A 12,500-nucleotide genomic window follows, 5' to 3' on the forward strand; every position below is an offset into this window, starting at 1 on the left:
GGACTGCACCAGTGCCGCACAGTCACCACACAGGCTGGCTCCCTCTCCCCCACCCCTCCCCTCCACATCCACAGGACTGCACCAGTGCGGCACATTCACCACACAGCCTGGCTCCCTCTCCCCCACCCCTCCCCTCCACATCCACAGGACTGCACCAGTGCGGCACAGTCACCACACAGGCTGGCTCCCTCTCCCCCCACCCCTCCCCTCCACATCCACAGGACTGCACCAGTGCCGCACAGTCATCACACAGGCTGGCTCCCTCTCCCCCACCCCTCCCCTCCACATCCACAGGACTGCACCAGTGCGGCACAGTCACCACACAGGCTGGCTCCCTCTCCCCCACCCCTCCCCTCCCCTCCACATCCACAGGACTGCACCAGTGCCGCACAGTCACCACACAGGCTGGCTCCCTCTCCCCCACCCCTCCCCTCCACATCCACAGGACTGCACCAGTGCGGCACAGTCACCACACAGCCTGGCTCCCTCTCCCCCACCCCTCCACTCCACATCCACAGGACTGCACCAGTGCGGCACAGTCACCACACAGGCTGGCTCCCTCTCCCCCACCCCTCCCCTCCCCTCCACATCCACAGGACTGCACCAGTGCGGCACAGTCACCACACAGGCTGGCTCCCTCTCCCTCTCCCCTCCCCTCCACATCCACAGGACTGCACCAGTGCGGCACAGTCACCACACAGGCTGGCTCCCTCTCCCCCACCCCTCCCCTCCCCTCCACATCCACAGGACTGCACCAGTGCGGCACAGTCACCACACAGGCTGGCTCCCCCTCCCCCACCCCACCCCTCCCCTCCACATCCACAGGACTGCACCAGTGCGGCACAGTCACCACACAGGCTGGCTCCCTCTCCCCCACCCCTCCCCTCCCCTCCACATCCACAGGACTGCACCAGTGCGGCACAGTCATCACACAGGCTGGTTCCCTCTCCCCCACCCCACCCCTCCCATCCACATCCACAGGACTGCACCAGTGCCGCACAGTCACCACACAGGCTGGCTCCCTCTCCCCCACCCCTCCCCTCCCCTCCACATCCACAGGACTGCACCAGTGCCGCACAGTCATCACACAGGCTGGCTGCCTCTCCCCCACCCCTCCCCTCCCCTCCACATCCACAGGACTGCACCAGTGCCGCACAGTCACCACACAGGCTGGCTCCCTCTCCCCCACCCCTCCCCTCCCCTCCACATCCACAGGACTGCACCAGTGCCGCACAGTCACCACACAGGCTGGCTCCCTCTCCCCCACCCCTCCCGTCCACATCCACAGGACTGCACCAGTGCGGCACAGTCACCACACAGGCTGGCTCCCTCTCCCCCCACCCCTCCCCTCCACATCCACAGGACTGCACCAGTGCGGCACAGTCACCACACAGGCTGGCTCCCTCTCCCCCACCCCCCCTCCACATCCACAGGACTGCACCAGTGCCGCACAGTCATCACACAGGCTGGCTCCCTCTCCCCCACCCCACCCCTCCCCTCCACATCCACAGGACTGCACCAGTGCCGCACAGTCACCACACAGGCTGGCTCCCCCTCTCCCACCCCTCCCCTCCCCTCCACATCCACAGGACTGCACCAGTGCCGAACAGTCACCACACAGGCTGGCTCCCTCTCCCCCACCCCTCCCCTCCCCTCCACATCCACAGGACTGCACCAGTGCCGCACAGTCATCACACAGGCTGGCTCCCTCTCCCCCACCCCTCCCCTCCCCTCCACATCCACAGGACTGCACCAGTGCGGCACAGTCATCACACAGGCTGGCTCCCTCTCCCCCACCCCTCCCCTCCCCTCCACATCCACAGGACTGCACCAGTGCCGCACAGTCATCACACAGGCTGGCTCCCTCTCCCCCACCCCACCCCTCCCCTCCACATCCACAGGACTGCACCAGTGCCGCACAGTCACCACACAGGCTGGCTCCCTCTCCCCCACCCCACCCCTCCCCTCCACATCCACAGGACTGCACCAGTGCGGCACAGTCACCACACAGGCTGGCTCCCTCTCCCCCACCCCTCCCCTCCCCTCCACATCCACAGGACTGCACCAGTGCCGCACAGTCATCACACAGGCTGGCTCCCTCTCCCCCACCCCTCCCCTCCACATCCACAGGACTGCACCAGTGCCGCACAGTCACCACACAGGCTGGCTCCCTCTCCCCCACCCCACCCCTCCCCTCCACATCCACAGGACTGCACCAGGTCCGTACAGTCACCACACAGGCTGGCTCCCTCTCCCCCACCCCACCCCTCCCCTCCACATCCACAGGACTGCACCAGTGCCGTACAGTCACCACACAGGCTGGCTCCCTCTCCCCCACCCCACCCCTCCCCTCCACATCCACAGGACTGCACCAGTGCCGCACAGTCACCACACAGGCTGGCTCCCTCTCCCCCACCCCTCCCCTCCACATCCACAGGACTGCACCAGTGCCGCACAGTCACCACACAGGCTGGCTCCCCCTCTCCCCACCCCTCCCCTCGCCTCCACATCCACAGGACTGCACCAGTGCCGCACAGTCACCACACAGGCTGGCTCCCTCTCCCCCACCCCTCCCCTCCCCTCCACATCCACAGGACTGCACCAGTGCCGCACAGTCACCACACAGGCTGGCTCCCTCTCCCCCACCCCTCCCCTCCCCTCCACATCCAGAGGACTGCACCAGTGCCGCACAGTCACCACACAGGCTGGCTCCCTCTCCCCCACCCCTCCCCTCCCCTCCACATCCACAGGACTGCACCAGTGCCGCACAGTCACCACACAGGCTGGCTCCCTCTCCCCCACCCCTCCCCTCCCCTCCACATCCACAGGACTGCACCAGTGCCGCACAGTCACCACACAGGCTGGCTCCCTCTCCCCCACCCCTCCCCTCCACATCCACAGGACTGCACCAGTGCGGCACATTCACCACACAGGCCTGGCTCCCTCTCCCCCACCCCTCCCCTCCACATCCACAGGACTGCACCAGTGCGGCACAGTCACCACACAGGCTGGCTCCCTCTCCCCCACCCCTCCCCTCCACATCCACAGGACTGCACCAGTGCCGCACAGTCATCACACAGGCTGGCTCCCTCTCCCCCACCCCTCCCCTCCACATCCACAGGACTGCACCAGTGCGGCACAGTCACCACACAGGCTGGCTCCCTCTCCCCCACCCCTCCCCTCCCCTCCACATCCACAGGACTGCACCAGTGCCGCACAGTCACCACACAGGCTGGCTCCCTCTCCCCCACCCCTCCCCTCCACATCCACAGGACTGCACCAGTGCGGCACAGTCACCACACAGCCTGGCTCCCTCTCCCCCACCACTCCACTCCACATCCACAGGACTGCACCAGTGCGGCACAGTCACCACACAGGCTGGCTCCCTCTCCCCCACCCCTCCCCTCCCCTCCACATCCACAGGACTGCACCAGTGCGGCACAGTCACCACACAGGCTGGCTCCCTCTCCCTCTCCCCCACCCCTCCCCTCCACATCCACAGGACTGCACCAGTGCGGCACAGTCACCACACAGGCTGGCTCCCTCTCCCCCACCCCTCCCCTCCCCTCCACATCCACAGGACTGCACCAGTGCGGCACAGTCACCACACAGGCTGGCTCCCCCTCCCCCACCCCACCCCTCCCCTCCACATCCACAGGACTGCACCAGTGCGGCACAGTCACCACACAGGCTGGCTCCCTCTCCCCCACCCCTCCCCTCCCCTCCACATCCACAGGACTGCACCAGTGCGGCACAGTCATCACACAGGCTGGTTCCCTCTCCCCCACCCCACCCCTCCCATCCACATCCACAGGACTGCACCAGTGCCGCACAGTCACCACACAGGCTGGCTCCCTCTCCCCCACCCCTCCCCTCCCCTCCACATCCACAGGACTGCACCAGTGCCTCACAGTCATCACACAGGCTGGCTGCCTCTCCCCCACCCCTCCCCTCCCCTCCACATCCACAGGACTGCACCAGTGCCGCACAGTCACCACACAGGCTGGCTCCCTCTCCCCCACCCCTCCCCTCCCCTCCACATCCACAGGACTGCACCAGTGCCGCACAGTCACCACACAGGCTGGCTCCCTCTCCCCCACCCCTCCCGTCCACATCCACAGGACTGCACCAGTGCGGCACAGTCACCACACAGGCTGGCTCCCTCTCCCCCACCCCTCCCCTCCACATCCACAGGACTGCACCAGTGCGGCACAGTCACCACACAGGCTGGCTCCCTCTCCCCCACCCCCCTCCACATCCACAGGACTGCACCAGTGCCGCACAGTCATCACACAGGCTGGCTCCCTCTCCCCCACCCCACCCCTCCCCTCCACATCCACAGGACTGCACCAGTGCCGCACAGTCACCACACAGGCTGGCTCCCCCTCTCCCACCCCTCCCCTCCCCTCCACATCCACAGGACTGCACCAGTGCCGCACAGTCACCACACAGGCTGGCTCCCTCTCCCCCACCCCTCCCCTCCCCTCCACATCCACAGGACTGCACCAGTGCCGCACAGTCATCACACAGGCTGGCTCCCTCTCCCCCACCCCTCCCCTCCCCTCCACATCCACAGGACTGCACCAGTGCGGCACAGTCATCACACAGGCTGGCTGTCTCTCCCCCACCCCTCCCCTCCCCTCCACATCCACAGGACTGCACCAGTGCCTCACAGTCATCACACAGGCTGGCTCCCTCTCCCCCACCCCACCCCTCCCCTCCACATCCACAGGACTGCACCAGTGCCGCACAGTCACCACACAGGCTGGCTCCCTCTCCCCCACCCCACCCCTCCCCTCCACATCCACAGGACTGCACCAGTGCGGCACAGTCACCACACAGGCTGGCTCCCTCTCCCCCACCCCTCCCCTCCCCTCCACATCCACAGGACTGCACCAGTGCCTCACAGTCATCACACAGGCTGGCTCCCTCTCCCCCACCCCTCCCCTCCACATCCACAGGACTGCACCAGTGCCGCACAGTCACCACACAGGCTGGCTCCCTCTCCCCCACCCCACCCCTCCCCTCCACATCCACAGGACTGCACCAGGTCCGTACAGTCACCACACAGGCTGGCTCCCTCTCCCCCACCCCACCCCTCCCCTCCACATCCACAGGACTGCACCAGTGCCGTACAGTCACCACACAGGCTGGCTCCCTCTCCCCCACCCCACCCCTCCCCTCCACATCCACAGGACTGCACCAGTGCCGTACAGTCACCACACAGGCTGGCTCCCTCTCCCCCACCCCACCCCTCCCCTCCACATCCACAGGACTGCACCAGTGCCGTACAGTCACCACACAGGCTGGCTCCCTCTCCCCCACCCCTCCCCTCCACATCCACAGGACTGCACCAGTGCCGCACAGTCACCACACAGGCTGGCTCCCTCTCCCCCACCCCACCCCTCCCCTCCACATCCACAGGACTGCACCAGTGCCGCACAGTCACCACACAGGCTGGCTCCCTCTCCCCCACCCCTCCCCTCCCCTCCACATCCACAGGACTGCACCAGTGCGGCACAGTCATCACACAGGCTGGCTCCCTCTCCCCCACCCCACCCCTCCCCTCCACATCCACAGGACTGCACCAGTGCCGTACAGTCACCACACAGGCTGGCTCCCTCTCCCCCACCCCTCCCCTCCACATCCACAGGACTGCACCAGTGCGGCACAGTCACCACACAGGCTGGCTCCCTCTCCCCCACCCCTCCCCTCCACATCCACAGGACTGCACCAGTGCCGCACAGTCACCACACAGGCTGGCTCCCTCTCCCCCACCCCACCCCTCCCCTCCACATCCACAGGACTGCACCAGTGCCGCACAGTCACCACACAGGCTGGCTCCCTCTCCCCCACCCCACCCCTCCCCTCCACATCCACAGGACTGCACCAGTGCCGCACAGTCACCACACAGGCTGGCTCCCTCTCCCCCACCCCTCCCCTCCCCTCCACATCCACAGGACTGCACCAGTGCCGCACAGTCACCACACAGGCTGGCTCCCTCTCCCCCACCCCTCCCCTCCCCTCCACATCCACAGGACTGCACCAGTGCCGCACAGTCACCACACAGGCTGGCTCCCTCTCCCCCACGCTTCCCCTCCACATCCACAGGACTGCACCAGTGCCTCACAGTCATCACACAGGCTGGAAGTTTACACAGGTTAAGGGTTGGAAGTGATGCCAGCCTCGCTCGGTGTTATACATGGCTCTCTCTCTCTCTGTGTGTGTGTGTGTGTGTGTGTGTGTGTGTGTGTGTGTGTGTGTGTGTGTGTGTGTGTGTGTGTGTGTGTGTGTGGTGTTGCTCTTTCTTTCAGCACTGCAGAGGTATTTTCATAACGGGTGTGTGTACTCATATAACAAAACCAGGATGGCCTATCGCATTTCTAAAATTTGATTTTTCTATTTTTTCACGTGTCCATTTTCATTACACAAACAAAAGAAGAACAAGGCCATAGTATTATAATCAGGCTGAAATCAACTGCATGTAAAATTATGAACACATGAATATGGTCATCTTCATGACACACAACACAACATACCACAACGCACGCACGCGCGCGCGCGCGCGCGCACACACACACACACACACACACACACACTTCTCCCCAGCCACAAGTACACACATCATCATGTTCATTCTCAGACTGTACTGTTCTAAGGGGAGCATCCACTCCAAAGCAATACTGTCCATGACAGTCCAGTGATGTCCCTTACCCTGCTGCAAATCTGACCGAACAGAGAACACGTTGCACCACCACCTGTATTCATTTGTCCCCTGTATTCCTGATTGTATCGAATATTATGTCACACACACACACACACACACACACACACACACACACACACACACACACACACACACACAGAGATTTAAGTGGACTGATGGCCTAGAGGTAATGCGTCCGCCAAGGAAGCGAGAGAATCTGAGCATGCTGGTTCGAATCACGGCTCAACTACAGATATTCTTTCCCCCTCCACTAGAACTTGAGTGATGGTCTGGACGCTAGTCATTCGGGTGAGACGATAAACCGAGGACCCGTGTGCAGCATGCATTTAGTGCACGCAAAAGAAGCCACGGCAACAAAAGGGTTGTTCCTGGCAAAATTCTGTAGAAAAATCCACTTCAATAGGAAAAACAAATAAAACTACATGCAGGAAAAAAATACAAAAGAAAAGAAGAAGAAGAAAGAAAAAAAAGGGTGGCGCTGTAGTGTAGCGATGCACTCTCCTTCGGGAGAGCAGCCCGAATTTCACACAGAGAAATCTGTTGTGACAAAAAAGAAAACAATACGAACACAAATACATCCACACACACACACACACACACACACACACACACACACACACACACACACACACTCATACGCACATAACCACAGAGAAACAGACAGTCAGACAGAGAAACAGACACACACACACACACACACACACACACACACACACACAGAAACACACACACATACGCACATAACCACAGACAGACAGAGAGAAAATTAGACACACACACACACACACACACACACACACACACACACTCACACACACACACACTCATACGCTCATAACCACAGAAAGACACACACACACACACACACACACACACACACACACACATACACACACACTCATTACCACAGAGAAACACACACACACACACACACACACACACACACACACACACATCACACGTGCATTCACCCTTCACCCCCCTAACCTCCCCTCCTGAGCGATAATACTCAAATGTAAAAAATCAATACTCTTACAAAATGTTTGCAATCACTAATATGTGTGACAGGACATGAAACAAAATCCCCCCCCCCCCCTCCCTCACCCACCCCTCACACACATACTCACACACGGGCAGTAACTGACCTAGGGGGAAGCAATCGCTCCCATACAATACCATTCTATGATGTCCAGTGATGTCCCTTCCCGTACTTCTGCTCTGACAACATCACCATAACAACAAAGGGAAACAACGTCCTGTGGCATTGTCAGCTCAGTGGTTGATGAGTTTCAGTTTCAGGAGGAAGGTGGCAGAATGGTTAAGACGCTCAGCTGCCAATACACAGAGTCCGTGAGGGTGTGGGTTCGAATCCCGCTCTCGCCCTTTCTCCTAAGTTTGACTGGAAAATCAAACTGAGCGTCTAGTCTTTCGGATGAGACGATAAACCGAGGTCCCGTGTGCAGCACGCACTTGGCGCACTGAAAAAGAACCCATGGCAACGAGAGTGTTGTCCTCTGGCGAAATTACGTAAAATGAAATCCCCTTTCATAGGTACACAAATATGTAAGCATGCACTCAAGGCCTGACGAAGCGCGTTGGGTTATGCTGCTGGTCAGGCATCTGCTCAACAGATGTGGTGTAGCGTGTATGGATTTGTCCGAACGCAGTGACGCCTCCTTGAGAAAGTGAAACTGAAACTGAAACTGCTCTGACTGAACAACTTTCAGTTTCAGTTTCTCAAGAAGACCCCAGTGCGTTCAGACAAACGCTACACCACATCTGCTAGGCAGATGCCTAACAGTCAGCATAACCCAACGCGCCAGCCAGGCCTGGAGTACGTGCATATATATTTGTGACCTATCAGAGTGACGATGAAACTTGTCACGCACCACTGAAGAAATACTGGGTCAACAAAGACAACAGGTTGTGGACGTGCAGATGAAATAAGAGTTACCGAGAACTTTGACAAAACTCTCTAAACAGTAATCTTCGTTGTTTTGTGGCTGTGCAGGTTTCTACACAGCATGCATGCCACTATCACTGTGACGGTGGTCCTGCACCCTTGCCAGCAGCTGGTCGTCGTTCAGGTTGTTCCAGTCTGCAGCTGTTCTTACGATGAATGAGTTTTTAGTTTGTTCTGTTCTTGTGGAACCTCTAATGTTCTATTATTTTCTTTCTGACTGACCTGTCCACGATGTTGCTGGAAACAAAATCAGTAAAGCGCCAAGGTTGGATGCAGCGTCTGTTTGTTGATTGTTGTTTCATGAACTGGCCAGGTGGTATGGCTGGCACCGACCCCTCAACCACTCGTTTTAAGGAGGAGAGACAGAGGTCTTGTCGTCTCTCTTGTTCACTGTTAAAAAGAAAGCCAAGAGCGCATCCCATTCCTACAGTGCAAGATCACAACGAATGGCCATGTCACCATCCTTACAGTCTTCAGTCTCATCAGTCATCGCGAAAAAAGTCACAAAGTCTGTGGCCTTTCATGGTCTACTGTCTTGGAGACCTTAGAGTTTCATCTTTCCTGACACTTCCATATTTGCAGTGACTCACAGTGAATGGGACTGTGATGGGAAGAATATTGACAGGTACCTTGCTCCTGTTCCGTTGCTTGGCTTTGTTGCACGTGAGTCTCGTGTTGACTGTGGTCTGTGTTCGTATCGTGTTCAGAATATGGAATGTGAATTGTCTGTCTTGAACAACTTCGTGTTCTTGTATCTATGTCATGTGTGCTCTGTGTGTGGTGTGTGTGTGTGTGTGTGTGGTGTGTGTGTGTGTGTGTGTGCGTGCATGTGTGTGTGTGGTGTGTGTGTGTGGGGTGTGTGTGCGTGCTGTGTGTGTGTGTGTGTGTGTGTGTGTGTGTGTGTGTGTGTGTAGATCACATGACGTAAAGCCGCAACGACGATTGGCAACAGAAATGACATGGGCACAAGAGAGAGAGAGAGAGAGAGAGAGAGAGAGAGGTGCATCTGTATGTATGTTTTAAACAAACAAAAAGGGTATTTCAAAATAAGAATTATTGTTACATAAATTGTATGTTTTAAATTCCACTGTCTTTAGAAGTTTTTTAGAAGTTAGACATCTGTAGCTGGAATCTCAGTTAATCTGAGTGCGCATTTGCGTGGTGTGTGTGTGTGTGTGTGTGTGTGTGTGTGTGTGTGTGTGTGTGTGTGTGTGTGTGTGTGGCTTTAGTCTATCAATAGTTTTTTGTGGATTTTTTCATTACAGTAATTTTAATCTGTTTTATGGTGTGCCTTATCATATCAAGTATAAGTTAATGATTTAATGATAATGCATGACTTTTATATTGAGCGCATTCCACACACACACACACACACACACACACACACACACACACGCCCATTTACCCGAGACTCCAGCTGTGAATGTCTAACTTTTTCATGCACCCCTCCATATGTCACAAGAGCAGAGGCCACATACAATGTAGGGCATTCTGGTTTCCAATGGCAACATGCGATCCGTAAATAAGCCTGCCTCTGGTGTCTAATGGCCACATCCGATCCGTAGATGATCTTTCTGCTATTTACATTTCAAACCCACTAAACCTCCATCTGCCCTCACCCCTCTTTGCAACTGTGTTGTGCGTGGTGAGTGACTTAGCTCACGTGATGACTGATCGTCTTTCTTTCAGTGACTACATACCATAGATTTTCTATCCTTCACTGTCCGCAGCACAGGATTGAACATTGCAACATTTTGTCGTTGATCTCGGTGAGCTCTGTCTGGAGTGTTTCCATAATAATTGGACTTTCGACAATGTTTTCAAAGGCTGTCACCTGATTGTTACTTTCTGTAATCTTGTGTGTCCTCTTTAGTTCTTTACAACGACTCATCAAACTGTTACAGGAGTCCAAAATATACAAACTTTCTTCCAGGAATCGGCATCACCAAACATCACAGACACCCATTAAACTGCCCAATTTTCGCCTGATTATTACCCCCCTTCTACAGTCCCCCACCTCCCAGCCCCCAATATATATATGAACTTATTGCAACTAAACAAAACAACACAAACAAACAAGCCTAAATACAGATAACGAAACATAATTATATTCATCTCACAAAGTAGCAATTTCTCTCAGTCTGAAAGCCTTGTACAAAAACAATGAAAATCACGAATATCCTTCCTGTTGCTTGGCGATATTAACAGACTGAATTCAAACAGAGAGGGATGTTTGTAGTATTTTGGTTTTATAAACATTCACCAATTCTTTTTATACCAGTTACCTCCCCACCAGGGATTTGGTAGGTGATCACACGCCTTACCACCTCACATAAGAAAGAAAAGTAACAAAGCAATTTACTCAGTTATTTCCACTGGGAAGTTATTAAGGTGATTTCACACACCTTCACTTAGCCAACCTAATAATTTTATTTGCTCACTGCACCAAGAAGTCAAACAATTACGTTTATCCAGCGTGATTTATCACCACACGATTACATAACTGTACAACACAAACCAGTGCTCAAAAACCTTTTATATTTAATTCATATTTTAGATCTACACCAGCTTAATAGAAAATATATTATTCTTGAGATAGTAATATCGAAACATCAATTACGATTTATTTCAGGGAACTACCGCCCTCCATCACAAAATATTCCAAACTCTGGCTTTCCAAAACCATGAAAATTATTAAGACAGGGGACTAGAGCAGGTTAGGTCAAGACTTGAATAACTTGACATGACATGAACATTATCCAAAAAGAAATAACCTTGACGAACCTTGACTGGAAAGGATCACACGCACAACGTCCGTAGAATCACTGTGACTGGAACTCCACACAGTCAATTATCCATTCAGACATGTCCAAGGCGGATGAAGGCGTTTCTATTACTTACACATGATGCACAGAATCAACACAACACTGTGTGGCACCACAGGAACAGTCCATGCCACACCGCTCCCCATTTCCAAGTTCAGTTAAGCCGTCCTCCTTCCAACAACAAAAAACGCGTCACACCATTAAAAAGACGTCACAAAAATTGCGTCACACAAACATTGTAAAACACGATCGCAGCATGCCATGGAAAGCCCCTTCAAATGTCCGATCAAGGACGAAGACCACAAAGAATGTATTCTTACAGGTAATGTTCAACTTTAGAATACTAAACTCAGGGGGGCTGTTTAGACGAAAAACAAAGGGTGTCTTAGGCTCACCTCGATGCGCTAAGTTGAATGGAACCCTCAGCTAAGCTGTACGACCACTACTTTCCCATGAAACTGCGACAATTTTATACACAGTAAGCTGAAGACTACCCACACAGAGATTGATGACGCGACCACCCGCGTGATCAGCAGTCAAAATGGCTTGTAGGTGGTTGCTCTGGCTGTGATCGGCTGAGCTTACTGTGTATAAAATTGTCGCAGTTTCATGGGAAAGTAGTGGTCGTACAGCTTAGCTGAGGGTTCCATTCAACTTAGCGCATCGAGGTGAGCCTAAGACACCCTTTGTTTTTCGTCTAAACAGCCCCCCTGAGTTTAGTATTCTAAAGTTGAACATTACCTTCAGATATGTCCAAGGCGGATGAAGGCGTTTCGATTGCTCACACATGATACACAGAATAAACAAACACAACCCTGAGTGGCATTACATACACAGTCTATGCCATCCCCGCTTCCCCTTTCCAAATTCCGTGAGGCCTTCTCTCAATACTAACAGAACGCGTCATACCTCAAAATAAGACGTCACATAGAAATTGCGTCACACACAAAACAACGTACCATGGAAAAACCCTTCAAATGTTCAA

General features: G+C 55.3%; 1 protein-coding gene across 1 annotated transcript in view; it reads left to right on the forward strand.

The window, feature by feature from the left end:
• The window catches only part of LOC143276318 (uncharacterized), a 492,860-nt gene that overhangs the window by 79,678 nt on the left and 400,682 nt on the right, over positions 1–12,500 (forward strand). The gene's annotated exons all lie outside the window — the stretch shown is intronic.

Source organism: Babylonia areolata, chromosome 31, assembly GCF_041734735.1.
Source record: "Babylonia areolata isolate BAREFJ2019XMU chromosome 31, ASM4173473v1, whole genome shotgun sequence".
NCBI lineage: Eukaryota > Metazoa > Mollusca > Gastropoda > Neogastropoda > Buccinidae > Babylonia > Babylonia areolata.